The sequence below is a fragment of the Microcaecilia unicolor genome, chromosome 8, assembly GCF_901765095.1.
Source record: "Microcaecilia unicolor chromosome 8, aMicUni1.1, whole genome shotgun sequence".
Taxonomy (NCBI): domain Eukaryota; kingdom Metazoa; phylum Chordata; class Amphibia; order Gymnophiona; family Siphonopidae; genus Microcaecilia; species Microcaecilia unicolor.
Genome location: NC_044038.1, coordinates 156,520,432 through 156,535,166, shown reverse-complemented (window position 1 = coordinate 156,535,166; position 14,735 = coordinate 156,520,432). Strand labels below are relative to the sequence as shown.

Genomic DNA, 14,735 nt, shown 5'->3' with positions numbered 1-14,735 from the left:
GCAGCCCCCCCATCAACCGGAATAGCCGTAGCCTTGGTAACCGCGGTTCACCACCGCATCCACTGTCGGCGACTTAAAAGGAGTCCTTATCCCTTTGCGGAATAGGGTACAGACTTGCCATAGCTCTGCTCACCCTACAAGAAGAATCTGGGGAGGACCACTCCTGGACGATCATATCTCTGAGATCTGAATTCATGGGAAAAGTACGCTCTGCCCGCAGAATTCCCTTAACTAAAGGGTCAAGCTGCTTAGCGTCCGCTACCACCGGCTCAGGCAAATCAAACCTAAGCGTGGACACTACCTGCTCAATCAGTTCAGGAAGCTCATCCCTAGGGAAAATGCGCACCACCGAGGGGTCTTCATCTGGCAAAGGCCCCTCCTCCTCAGAAACCTTGTCCCCTAGGAACTCATCCCCCAGCAGACTACCCTCATCGTCTGAGGGAGGCAATGAAAACAAATCTGGCTCTTCAGACCAATCTAAACGCTGTCGCTTTGCAACCAGAGGCCCTGCTCCCTTCAGAGGCTCTAACTGATTAGGGCCCGACTGCCAGGCCTGAAAACATGGCCCAAATAAAATCCGGAGGAAACCCCATGGCCCCCGCACCTTCCAGAGGCCTAGAAGCACTCTGCCCCGGACCTTCCAACAGCGGGCGAGCAGCCACCCCCGTGGCGCCCGAATCCAAGATGGCGGTGGTTCCCGCCAAAATCAGAACCGCCGCTACAGGCCCAGAGGACAAGTCAGAGCCGGGCAAACCTTTACCGCTACCTGAACCCTCCACAGCTAGTACCGGAGGCGAAGAATCAGGCTGTTTAGGCTCCCCACAGAACCTGCATTGAGCTCCTGGCGCGTCTATCCCCCTTCGCGCACAAGAACGGCAGCGCGACGGCTTTCCCGCCGACATCGCGAATTTAAAGCGGTACACCCTAACGTCCCAGCTCTCTCAAAGTTGCTCAAAATCCCCAGGCCTGTCAGCTTCCCAAACAACACAGTCAAGCACTGCCAAGCAGCCAAACACTGTTTCTTTTTCTTTTTTTACACTCACAACAAAAGCCCAGTTGCTAAGAGCTGACAGGGACTAAGCACCCAAGGTTCCTGCCATAGCAGGAGCCAAGGCAACAGGCAGAAAGTTCAGAAAGAGGATTTCAAAGCTACAAACTGCCAGAAGTTATGGCTCTCAAGGTTCCTGTCACAACAGGAGCCGAGGCACATGGCTGCCTAACCAAAGGCCAACAGGGGAATAATACAAACTGCCAGAAGTTATGGCTCTCAAGGTTCCTGTCACAACAGAAGCCGAGGCACATGGCTGCCTAACCAAAGGCCAGCCGGGGAATAAGCCACACACCAGCTAAATTCCACAGAGAAAAGTGAATCCCACTGGACCCGCTTTTCTTGAAGCACTCAACCAAAAATAATTCCAAGTACAGGGTATTAGTTAAGAAAATCTAATCCTACCAGACTGACTGCATGTCTACCCTCTGCTGGAGACTGAGACTTACTGGCTGCTAGCTTATACTGGTTTAAGCTTTAGTGTTCTCAGTCTCCCTCTGCTGGTAGGTGTGCATAACCCAAGCGTCTTGACCAGTCTGGAGGGTCGCTGAGGAAATAACGTAATTTTTTTTTCATTAGAAATTATTTCTGTAAGCTGTTACAGCTCCAGTATACCCAGTGCAAAATAAGACAGCAGATGTAAATTCTCAAATCGGACATATTCCAAACTTTTTGTATCCATATTGGTCCCAGTCTGATTCTGCTGCTAGCTGTTCGCTTAACTCCGTTTCCAGGGCTTCCTTTCCATTTATTTCTTTAACTTTCCTCCTTTCTTCTTCATTTCTTGCCCTACATCCGTAAGTAAAAGCTGGGTCCTTCTCCGTGGAATTGACTGGAGGAGGTATAACGTGGATCCAGCTTTTGCCTATTTTCTCCATCCATGTGCAGTTTTTCTCCTCTCTTCCCTTTCCCTCATCTCCATCCATGTGCATCTTTTTTCTTTCCTCCCCTCCATCCATGTCCAGCATTTCTCCTCTCTTCCCTCCCCTGTATCCATATCTAATATAATAAAAGGCACCCTCAACGTTCTGAGGACAACGTTCTGAAGTCACTCAGACTCCCAGAACGGTTCGTAAGTTCGTGGTGGTGAAGCCACTGAACGACTTGCTGCCCCGCCCTCGCGTCAAACGTCATGACGTCGAGGGCGGAAAACCAACAGAAAAATGAAAGCAGGGACCGCATCAAGGAAGGGGGAGGAGTAGGGAAACACGCGGAGCGTGTTTCCCTACTCCTCCCCCTGCCAAGGAAACGCTGGCTACCAACCGCGCCGCGCGCCTCAGGTAGCCCCGCCCCGACCGCCCGAGCACCACTCTCCCTCCCTCCCAAGTTCAGCAACGCGCGACGGCGACGTGGTGGGGGCGCTCCGCCCCAGATGTCAGCGGGTGGGGGGTGCTGCGAGTCCGCTCCCGGCGCTGTCCTGCCTTTAAAACCCAATTTGAAGCGCTGGAATAACAGGCAGCAGCGCCTCGCGTCTGCCCTTCTACTAAAAATCTCTTCCACGACGTCATTGGGCCTTCCCACATTAAGTCCCACCCGCCCTCGCGGTAATTGGAAGTTACCTGAGAGGAGGGCGGGACTCAATGTGGGAAGGCCCAATGACGTCGTGGAAGAGATTTTTAGTAGAAGGGCAGACGCGAGGCGCTGCTGCCTGTTACTCCAGTGCTTCAAATTGGGTTTTTTTTTTTAAGGCAGTGAGGGTGGTGGGCCTGGGCGGCAGGAGAATGGAGCTGGTAGGTGGGGAGGGACTCAGATGGGAGAAGGGTGTGGGGCTCTCAGGTGGGGGGGAGGGGGTTCTCAAATGGGAAGGAGACTGAGGTGGGAGGGGTTCATGGATGGGAGAAGCAGAAGGGGGTGGGGAGGGGGTTCTTGGATAGTTGAAGGGGACGGGTGGGGAGGGGACTGGGGTTCTCGGATGGGAGAAGGGGACGGATGGGGAGAGGACTGGGATTCTTGAATGGGAGAAGGGGACTGAGGTGGGAGGGGTTCATGGATGGGAGAAGCAGAAGGGGGTGGGGAGGGGGTTCTTGGATAGTTGAAGGGGACGGGTGGGGAGGGGACTGGGGTTCTTGGATGGGAGAGACTGGGGAGGGGGTTCTCGGATGGGAGAAGGGGACGGATGGGGAGAGGACTGGGATTCTTGAATGGGAGAAGGGGACTGAGGTGGGGAGGGGGTTCTGGGATGGGAGAAGGGGACGGATGGGGAGAGGACTGGGATTCTTGAATGGAGAAGGGGACTGAGGTGGGGAGGGGGTTCTTGGATACTTGAAGAGGACGAGTGGGGAGGGGACTGGGGTTTTTGGATGGGAGAGACTGGGGAGGGGGTTCTTGAATGGGAGGAGACTGAGGTGGGGAGGGGGTTCCTGGATGCTTGAAGGGGACGGGTGGGAAGGGCACTGGGGTTTTTGGATGGGAGAGACTGGGGAGGGGGTTCTCGGATGGGAGAAGGGGACGGGTGGGGAGGGGACTGGGGTTTTTGGATGGGAGAGACTGGGGAGGGGGTTCTTGAATGAGAGAAGGGGACTGAGGTGGGGAGGGGGTTCAAGGATGGGAGCGCTTCATGAAACCCCATACACACTCACTCTCTCATCTGGCAGCGCTTCCTGTACCCCCTGCCCCCCCCCCCCCCCCCACACACACACACACTCCCTCACTCTGTCATCTGCCATTGCTTCCTGAACCCCCCCCCCCACACACACACACACACATACTCACTTACTTTCATCTGGCAGCGCATCCACAATCCCCCACAGCCCTCTTCTTCCAAGCTGAACCCCTCCAACACATCCCCCCCCACCCCACACACACACTCTCTCTCTTCCTCTCCTCCAGCACACCAATTGCTTAGGTGCAGTGGCAGCAATCTCAGACACCAGAGAAAGAGGGGGGCCTGACACCATAGAGAGAGAGAGAGGGAGGGAGGGAGGTATCTCTGTCACACACACACACACTCTCTCTCTCACAGACTATGTGTTTCTGTCTCTCATTCTCATACACTCTATGTCTCACATTGTATCACATTCACTCTCTATGTGTCACACAGTCACTTACATACTCGCTTGGTCTCATACACTCAGTCTCACAGACAATCTGTGCCTCACACACACTCTGATTCACGCACACACTGTATCTGTGTGAAACACACTCTCTCTCTCTCTATCACACTGTGTCTCCCATACGCAATTGCACACACTCTCATTCTCACACACACACTCTCTCTCACAGACACGCTCACACCCATACTCACTCTCTCTCTCACACACACACTCACACTTTCACTCTCTCTATCACACACAGTCACTCTCGCATACACTCTCCAAAACATACACATTATGAGGAAAACCTTGCTAGCGCCCGTTTCATGTGTGTCAGAAACGGGCCTTTTTTACTAGTAAAGCAATAATTCTCTCTCCCATCTCCTCTATCCAAGTCCAGCATTTCTCCTCTCTCCCTGCCAACACCCATCCATCCACGTCCAGCAATTCTCTATCTCCTGCTCTCCTCTCCATCCATTGCCAGCATTTCTCCTCTCTCCCCTGCCCTCCATGTCCAGCGATTCTCCTCTCTCCCCTGCCCTCCATGTCCAGCATGTCTCCTCTCTCCCCCTGCCCTCCCCTCCCATCCATGTCCAGCAATTCTCTCTTCCCTGCCCACCCCTCTGTCCAGCGATTCTCCTCCCCTCCAGCAATTCATTCAAACCCCAGATCCCGCCCTCAGCTCCCTTTCTGTTTGTGCACCCGTGTCCCCTGCCTTGAAATCTTTAGTTTACCTGAAGTCGCATCGAACCAGCAGTAAAAGTAGCAGGCAGGCAGGCCTCCTCATCACTCCCCTTCCCAAGCGTGTCCCGCCCTCGTGGAAAGGAAATTACATCAGAGGAAGGACGCACTGAGAGGGAAGGGAAGCGACATGGAGGCGAGCCTGCTGCTTTTACTACTGGTTTGCTGCTACTTTGGGTAAATTAAAGCTTTCAAAGTAGGGAGCACGGGTGCACGAACGGAAGGGAGCGGGCAGGTGAGCTGGACCTCACAAAATAGTTGCCGGTAGGCAGTACCGGCGCAAAAAAAGCACTGGGCTTTTCAGCTAATGACTGCATGAACTCCTGACAGCGATCGGCTGTGAAGCTAAGAGTTAGTTCAGGCTTTTCCTCCCATTTTTAATAAGATTGAAGTTGGATATACTGAGAAGTTTAACGTATACACATTCGTAGAGGATAATTTTTGAATTTGTACTGAGAAGCTACCTTCGATAATTATACATATATATTTTTTTTATTTATTGCATTTGTATCCCACATTTTCCCACCTCTTTGCAGGCTCAAATAATATATATTTTTTTTAATAGAAGACTACTGTAATGACCATGGTCCTTGCCCATGGTACCACTTTCACTGCCGCTGTCACTGACCCCAGCACACAGACACAGACCATGGACCTGTCTTGAATTTGTTGAACCAGTTTTAACCTCCTGCGCTCCATAAGAAAGAGCAGAACACCCAGATACTCCAGTGTCTGGGACTGCGTTAAGTCTGGTCTTCTCAGAATCCATCACTCAAACCAACTGCAGAAGATAAGACAACTTTGTCACCACCACGCTGTAAGAACAGGTCAACACAGAAATGAACCAGTCATCAAGATACAGGTCAACTCTGATTCACTAGAACTGAAGTCTACCACCACCACAACCTTGGAAAATGTTCTTGGAGCCACAGCAAGACCAAAGGGCAAAACCCTGAACACTACAAGTGACAGTCCAGCACTGCGGTGGCCATATGGGTATATGCAAGTGTGCCTCCTTAAGATCAAGGGCAGTGAGAAATTCTCCCACTTGAACCAAGGCTATGACTGCTCTTAGTGCCTCCATGCAAAAGTAGACAGTTATCTGCCTTGCCCTGTGCAGCCTGGCGAACTAGAATAGCAGCCCTGAATGCCAGCAAAGAATCTACATTGGCCTGAACTGGTTTCCTTTCAACAAGACGACTGCAAATGGAGAGGCACAACTGGGAAGGAGAATTCCAACTTCTAACCTTCTGAAAGAATATCCAGAACTCACTGGTCTGACATGATTTTGGCCAACACCTCCTGAAGACATCCTCCCACCAGAGGACAAGAGTGGACTAGCCTCGCATCATTGTAAAACTTGGGAGGCATTGGGTGTTGTAGCTGACTAAGAGGACTTCCTGTCCGAATGAAAGGAAGACTGGTGTGCCTGAACGAAGGACATCTGACCATATTGCTGATGACCAGGCTGGTACTGTCTGCGGTCTCAAAAGCAAGGCAGAGAACCCCCCGAAGACAGACAGAGACTTTTGGCTTATCCTCTAGCAACCGCTGTAGCTTAGGTTTCCCCCAGTTCTTTCCCCAAGTTACCGAGATCTTCCAAAATAGCCACTTGCCCCAAAAGGATAGTTACTAGACATGACAGATGCTGCACCTGCTGCCCAATGCCGCAGAGTTGCCAACGTGCCATGACAGCCAAAGACATACTGTTAACAGTAACCCCTAAACATGTCATAAATAGCATCCACTAAGTAGGCTAACCCTACTTCCAGCTAGGCATTACGGTTCCAATCTTGCCTTGCAAACTGCTGATAAAACTTCAGGTATGCTCTAGTCATGAACATGCCCTCTGAAGCTTGAAGGCCCCAAAGATGCCACTTCAGGCAACAGTTTTAGTAAGCCTTCTAGCTTCCTATCCTGAAGTTATTTAGGGCAATACCCTCAACTGCAAGGTGGTCATCTTTGTCACCGCTGTAACAAGGGAGGCCACCCTGGGATGCTGCAGTTTCTCTTTCTCCTCCTGCTAGTTGATGGACAACTATCCCATAGGTTCTGGAACTGTGGGAAGCTATGCAATGGAATACCCAAATATTTAAGATGTTTCTCACTTTCCCTTCTTTCATCCAGAAAATACACTATCCAGCTTATTTTCGAAAGAGAGAGACGCCCATATTTCGACCCAAATCAGGAGATGGGCGTCTTTCTCCCGTGTGCAACCAAATCGGTATAATCGAAAGCCGATTTTGGTCGTCTTCAACTGCACTCCATCACAGGAACGAACAAAGTTGACGGGGCCGTGTCGGAGGTGTGGTGAAGGCGGGACTGGGGGCATGGTTATCGGCTGAGAGATGGGCGTCTTTAGCTGATAATCGAAACAAGAAGGGCGTTTTGGACGAGAATTTGGTCCGCTTTATTTGGACCCTTTTTTTCCAGGTCCAAATCCCAAAAAAGTGCCCCAACTGACCAGATGACCACCGGAGGGAACCAGGGATCTCGTCCCTGACTCCCCCAGTGGTCACTAACCCCCTCCCACCAAAAAAACCCCACTTTAAAAACTTTTTTTTCCAGCCTCTATGCCAGCCTCAAATGCCGTACCTACCTCCATGACAGCAGAATGTGTTCTATCCTCTGACAGCCTTTCCCTGGCTCTGATGTGGCTCTCGGGTGAGTGTGACACCCTCTCTGTTATGCGCACTGCAGAGTCACATCAGCAATGCATTGTGGTGGGTGTGGGGTATTGGGTTCATGCCAAAAACATCCCGATTGCGGGCCCACCCCGGAGGACTCAGAAAACACTCTTACCTCACTAGACCGAGTATCACAGCTCCGGTCCTGCAGAAGAATCTCAAGAAAAAAAAAACCTCTTTTCCAAGAGCGCTGCACTAAAGCGCAACCCAACTTTAATTTTTTTTTTTTACGCTGTGAGGAAAGCAGAGGCAAAAGAGGTAAATAAAAACACTCCGGAGGCTCAGGTGAGTAGGAAAGGCAGGGAAAGGCGAACCAATGTGCCTGCATCCACTGAGTGGGAAAGGACAGGGAAAAGCAAGCTAATATGTCCACATCCATGGGGGCTTGGTTAAGGCAGGGAAAGGGCTGACCTATGTGCCTTCAAAGTGAAGCTGCTATAGCCTCTAACACCCCAGCTAACAACTGGCAAGCCAGGAGCCACCCCCAGGCAGATTTTTGATGGAGCTCGAAGAAGCTGCAGCCACCCTGCTTGGGGAGATAAAGAATACTGAAGAGGCAGTGGAGCTAGCTGGCCATGAGGCACTGTGAAAAATTGAGTGCTCTCTATCACCCCCTGCTGGTTGATGGACAACCCATACGTAATGGCTTCATCTGCTTGATGACAAGGAAGCTCACGATGTTGGTAGGCTCTACTCCCATGATGCTTTTCCCCCCTGCTTACTGGGTCAGAGTGTGCCCTGTTTTGTTTCCGGTAGTCCATGAGGTAGTGGCCATTTTTGTAACAGTTTTAGATCCCTTTCATGCGTTAGCCACGTTACAGAACTTAGTTCTTCCCTTGAATGTTGCTGAAAGAGGGCATTGTACAGCATTCTGCCAGCTCGGCTGATCTCAGTACCAGGAAGACTCTTTGGGGCACAACCTCCGATCTGCAGTTAACTGTGAGTAAACGTGCTTATTCAAATAAAGGACTTTTTCAAAGAGATTAGTCTTCAGGTGTCTACTGGTGTGCCAAGATTATACAGCAGCAACAAGTCCTAGAGACCTGCGTGTATGCAGGTGCCTGGAGCACTTTTAGTAGGTACCGCAGTGCACTTCAGGCAGGCGGACCCAGGCCCATCCCCCCTACCTGTAACACTTGTGCTGGAAAATGGGAAGCCTCCAAAACCCACTGTACCCACATGTAGGTGCCCCATTCACCCCTAAGAGCTATGGTAGTGTTGTACATTTGTGGGTAGTGGGTTTTGGGGGAGGGGTTGGGGGGCTCAGCACCCGTGGTAAGGGAGCTATTGCATGTGGGAGCGTTTTCTGCAGTCTACCGTACTGACCTCTAGGGTGTCCAGTTGGTGTCCTGGCATGTCAGGGGGGCGAGTGTACTACAAATCCTGGCCCCTTCCACGACCAAATGGCTTGGATTAGGACGTTTGAGCTGGGCGTTTTTATTTTCCATTATCGCTAAAAAAAACAAACGCCCTGCTCACAAACGACTAAATCCATGGCATTTTGGTCCATACAAACCGTATTTTCGAAACGAAAAATGGACGCCCATTTTTTTTCAAAAATATGGTCTGTCCCACCCCTTCACATACCCGTTCTCGGCCATAGACGCCCATGGAGGTGAGTGTTCACATTCGATTATGCCCCTCCACGTTTAAGATTTTTGTTCTAGTGTGTTGCAAACCATGTATCATTTAAATATCCCTTCCCTAATTGCTCAGCTTTCATGGCATTATAAAAAGTAGTCTCAGAATCATAAGACAGGGGCTCTACAACATTATCTTATTCTTCCTACCTCTTAGGCAACCAAGCACACAATTCTGGATAGCAACTGGGATGTACTTCAGAATAACTAAACAGACTGGGTCAAATGTGTGTCACTTGTTGCAGCTTTACTATGTTACTATTCACTTTCATTGTTGCTTTGTTATATTGATTAGTTCCCCTCAAGTAATTAAAATATTTACCTGTAGAGTCCCTTGCTCAACACTTCAATTCTTTCTAGATATGTGGCTATTTTCACTAGCTCCTTGTCTTTCAGCTCTTCCCTTGCCTAACATGACCCTCACAGAGGCAGCTGATCTCTAATTAAAGTCATAAATCAACTTTTACTTTTCAGGCTACATCCTCTAGTAAATAAATAGTAGCTTGAGAATAAGCAAATGTTACAGATCTGAAACTCAGGATTATCAATGCCATTCTTGGCACTCACTTTTCTGTAAGTCTATTTTCTACCATACATGCGATTATATAATTCTCATAAATATATATTTAAATCATGTTAAAAGTATATATTTTCAGAGACCAATAAAATACTTCACCATCAAGGAATGACTTTCCTCCTCCCCGTTAAATTATTCTCAATTACAGAAGCAAAATTTTGAAATCCAGGATAGTACTATTTATAGCTAGAAAACGCCTCATCTGTGCAGTCCTGAAATACAGGACCAAATTACAAGCACGCTTTCTACCAACTATCCCAAGAAACAGTCCCAAATATCTAAATCCCTTTATCATGTAACGGCTGTCCCCAATCCCAAAACACATGGTACCAGGAATGTTCAGAACAGGTGGCATGGCTCCATGTTGGATATTTCTTCATTCTAGCTCACCTTTTAAGTTTAAAACATACAATCTCACGAGTTTTATAGATAGTGCAAGATACAAAAACATTACACTCAATAGCAAATACAGGATCAGTTTAGAGAATAGCACAATGGTCTAAAAAAAAAAAAGCCAGGGTTTAATCTTGCCGACAACCCTTTTAAGACACTTAACCCGCCATTGCACTCAGTTACAAACAAGAATAAAAATCCTCTAGGGACAACAGATAGAGAGCTTTACCACAGCACTGAAAAAGCATTAGCAAAACCCAAATAAAGTTTTTTACAGTCCAAATTAATGTGCGTGATTGGGGGGGGGGGGGAGATGAGGGAGAAAAAAAACACAACCGAGTTGCAACATGCGAATATTGTTTGCAGAACTTTGAAAGAGAAAAACGAACTGAAACGGTAAGAGTTGGCAACCTAAACTGAAACGTACATTTCACTAAAGACCTTTGCCTCAGCCCCGATTACTAGAAAGTGCCCAAAAGCGTAGACGAGCCTCGCAGTGCTCAAATCCCAACACAGCAACCGTACACCCTCCCCTTCGTCGAGAGCTCAAAGCAGTATAGGCCATCTCTTTTTGTGTACAAGAAACTAGCACGATTATTACCCCCACTAGCCGGTCATTCGCCTGCCGCAAGGGTTATGCTACGTTCTTTTCACTCAGCATAATCCACCACCTCCCATTTTTTTTCTTAATAACCCCCCTTTATAAAAGGGGGGGTTATTAAGAAAAAAAATGGGAGGTGGTGGATTTATAAAAAGGGGGGGGGGAGGAGGAGGAGGACCGGCGATGAGTACGCGCTCCCGTAATCGGCAAGAGCGCGCGTGCTCGTGCTCCTTCCACCACCTCTTATGGCGCATGAACATTCCACACAGCCTCCCTGTTAAAATAGAAATCGTGCAGAGAGAGACAGGGAAACAGAAAACTACCAAAGAAAAGGGCAAGCGGAAGAATAGACGAAAAGAAAAGATCCCAAGCGCTTAGCCCTGGGAATTCCCTACCACCACTATACGGCCTACTTGCTTCGCTCCTCAAAAAGCGGCGTAAAACGCAGGCGCGCGTCCATTCCCAACCGCCACGAGATCGCCTGAACCTTTCAGTGGCGGCAACATACCAATCCCATTCTCAATCCCAAATAGCCTTTTCCCCTGCTCTATCGACGCATTCCACTAATTACCTGAAAAACCGACCAGGAGGAAGGAAGGGGGGAAAAAAAAAAAGAAGCACACGCCTAAATACGTCTACTAGGAAACTACCTCACACGGCAGCGACACAAGCAAGCGGCGGCGTGCTGCTCATCAGCCACCGGTACATATATCAAGAACTCAACCTAACCATCGGACTGTTGGGTACGACTGCAGCTATCCAATCAGCGAGCAAAGCCGGCAAGATTAGGGCCTCGAGTTCGGTGAGGAGGAGGGAATAGGGCGGGTCCTCCAGCGAATGATAGCTAGAAGTACTTAATTGCTTGGAAACATATGGCTTGGGATATGCGATTGACAATCTTTTCAGCAAATAGACTTTTCGCTCAAGCGGATTAGGGCAGGCTAATAAGATGATTGCTGATCCTTTCCACCAATTGAATGATAGTCCACCTTATGATTGGGTGCGAAGCACTTGAGAGGGTGGTACACATTTCACCCAGGTGCGGTTTCCCTGAAAAGTGTAGCCCTGTAACCTTGAGCAGGAAACCCTGGGCAAAGGAGAAGGGAAGGTAGTGGTAAAGGCGGCAATAAAAGAGGATAACCAATAGGAGTCTTCAAACTAGATTGACTGAAAGAAGTGAAAAGGGGCTTCTTAAAGTGATCGCCGCTTGACATGCAATAATGGTCACGTCAGGTAGTCTGTCATATTAAATGTCCCAGGTATTGAGGAGATGTGGTACGGTCAAAAATTATGTAGGAATTCAATAACAACAACAAAAAGCTTTTACTTCCACATCAGTTTCTTTTTTTTTCCATGAGAATTTATTGAAGTTTAAAAGTTATAACAAAGGAAAAACCAAACTGGAACAGCATTGGACAAAAAAACAATATTTTTATTTTATTCATTTATTTATAGCACTTGTATCCCACATTTTCTCACCAATTTGCAGGCTCAAGGTGGCTTACATTTGCCATAATGGCAATTGCCATTTCCGGATAACAGAATTACAAATGGAATTGCATTAAGGTGCGTACATACATGGTAAAGAATAATACATTATGGTATTGCATATAGGTTCCTGAGTGGTAGATTGGATTGTAACATATGTTAGGTCATCAATTATAGAAAGATTGTTTTCGACATAAGGATTAAAGTGGTATTGCATAAGGTGCGTACATACATGGTAAAGTAGAATACGTTATGGTATTGCATATAAGTTCCTGAATAATAGATTGGATTGTAACATATGTCATCAATTATAGAAAAAACATTTTAGACATTAGGAATAAAGTGGTTGTGCTTGTTCATTAATAGCAGTGAGGTTAGTCAGTCAAGTGATAAGAGTTCTGTCTAGTTCGTGATCAGTCTTGTTATTTAGATATGGATACAAATCAGAGGCATATAACTTTCACATCAGTTTCTTAGTTTAAGCCCTATTTAAGTTATAAGATTTTTACAGTTATGGCATATTAATTACTAAAATATACATGTAACATAGTAGATGACGGCAGAAAAAGACCTGCACGGTCCATCCAGTCTGCCCAAGAAGATAAATTCATATGTGCTACTTTTTTTATTTGTACTGTCTTCTTCAGTGCACAGACCGTATAAGTCTGCCCAGCACTATCCCTGCTACCCACCACCGGCTCTGGCACAGACCGTATAAGTCTGCCCAGCACTATCCCCACCTCCCAACCACCAACCCCGCCTCCCAACCACCAGCTCTGGCACAGACCGTATAAGTCTGCCCAGCACTATCCCTAAGTTATCTCTTCAGACTCTCATTAGGGAAGTGGTTCCCAAACTTGTCCAGGTGAGGTGGGTTCCCCTGGCAGTCAGGTCTTCAAGATATACAAAATGAATATTCATTACAGAGATTTGCATGTAGACCATAACAAATTGTTATTTCACTTACGTATTCTTGCTTTCCTTTGATTTAAAAACATTTAATGAAGGGGAATTGGGACTTGATATACCGCCTTTCTGAGGTTTTTGCAACTACATTCAAAGCGGTTTACATATATTCAGGTACTTATTTTTAAGATATCTGAACTATGAATTGGTGGGGGACTGAGCCACTCTGAGTGATCCAAGAGAGGAAGAAAAGAGAGGAAGAAAAAAAGAGAACGTCTCATCATGTATCAGAAGGAAGCAGATTAGTAGTGTATCTCACAGGCATTTGTCAAAGTAATTGATTTTGACAGGTGGCACGCTTACTCCCATGTTCTCAGCCAATCAGAAATGAAGCCATGCGCACACCACACCCACTCCCTTTGCTGATGTCACCACATGTGATGCCACAGCCCTGCCCTAAACCTACCTTTTTTGTTTAACCATACCCCTTGCCCCATCTAATTTGCATTACTTTGCCCCAACTTCACCCTCCCCAAACCCTGTTCCTTTGGTGATGTCATGGGAAGTGACTTCATAGCCACACCCCTTTTCCCAAGATGGCAGCCACTACTGGACACATCACATCACAAGTGACGTCAGACACCCCCAACACTGCCCCCTTACAGCCATGGAGGAATGTGTGCAGCATAACCTTTTTTCTCACCGGAACAAAAATAGGCATTGTTTTCTTTTTTTCCTTTTCTTTCACAAGGATGCCTTGTGTTTATTTTAAGCTGAATAAGTTAGGTCCATCAATTTTAAAGAACGACAGTCTGATTGATGAATGACAGCCGGTTTAGACTTTAAAACAAAAGGCTCAACCCCAGACCCTCCTCCTCCTCCTCTTTGCTTTAAAGGGCACATAGACAAAATAACTAGTGTTAGCATGATGTGCTGTGTCCCTCCTCTCACAGCCTTCCTGCTTTTTGTGCCTGAAGAACTGTTTGCTTTGAAGACATGTCAAAGAAAAAAGTCATTTTTTTAACTGATGCAAAATTACATTTTTTAGGTTTTAAAGGCCACATAGACAAAACAACTAGTGTTGAATTTTAAAACAGAGACAGAACGATGTGCTGCTTCCTGTGTGAGAATCCACATTCCAAAATAGTAGAACTTTTACCCAGTGGCGTTCCTAGGGGGGCTGACACCCGGGGCGGATCGCCGATGCGCCCCGCCCCCCGGGTGCAGCACGACCCCCCCCCCCCCCCGACGAAAGGACACCCTCCCCCAGCGAAAGAACCCCCGGGTGCACGCCGCTAGGGGGGGGGGGTGCCGTGCGCCTGTCCGCTTCGTTCGTTTCCATGCTCCCTCTGCCCCGGAACAGGAAGTAACCTGTTCCGGGGCAGAGGGAGCACAGAACGATCGTAGCGGACAGGCGCACGGCACCCCCCCAGCAGCGTGCACCCGGGGCGAACCGCACCCACCGCCCCCCCCCCCCCTTGGTACGCCACTGCTTTTACCACTCAACAATGAACATTAATCCTAATCTGAAGTGGTTTTGCTTAATAATGCTGTGTAACTCCACTTATAAAATACTTTCTAGATAATATTATGAATTGATTTTTGTCTTAAATAGTAACATA

General features: G+C 48.0%; 1 protein-coding gene across 2 annotated transcripts in view; it reads right to left on the bottom strand.

The window, feature by feature from the left end:
* The window catches only part of G3BP1 (G3BP stress granule assembly factor 1), a 149,471-nt gene extending 138,037 nt beyond the window's left edge, over positions 1-11,434 (bottom strand). The window contains exon 1 of one of the 2 annotated variants that reach the window (XM_030211488.1): positions 11,370-11,434. The gene's annotated coding sequence lies outside the window, so the exon portion shown is untranslated. Of the gene's footprint in view, positions 1-11,290 lie in introns of both variants that reach the window. The other variant, XM_030211487.1, reaches the window with a different exon arrangement.
* Between the last annotated feature and the right edge of the window lie 3,301 nt (positions 11,435-14,735).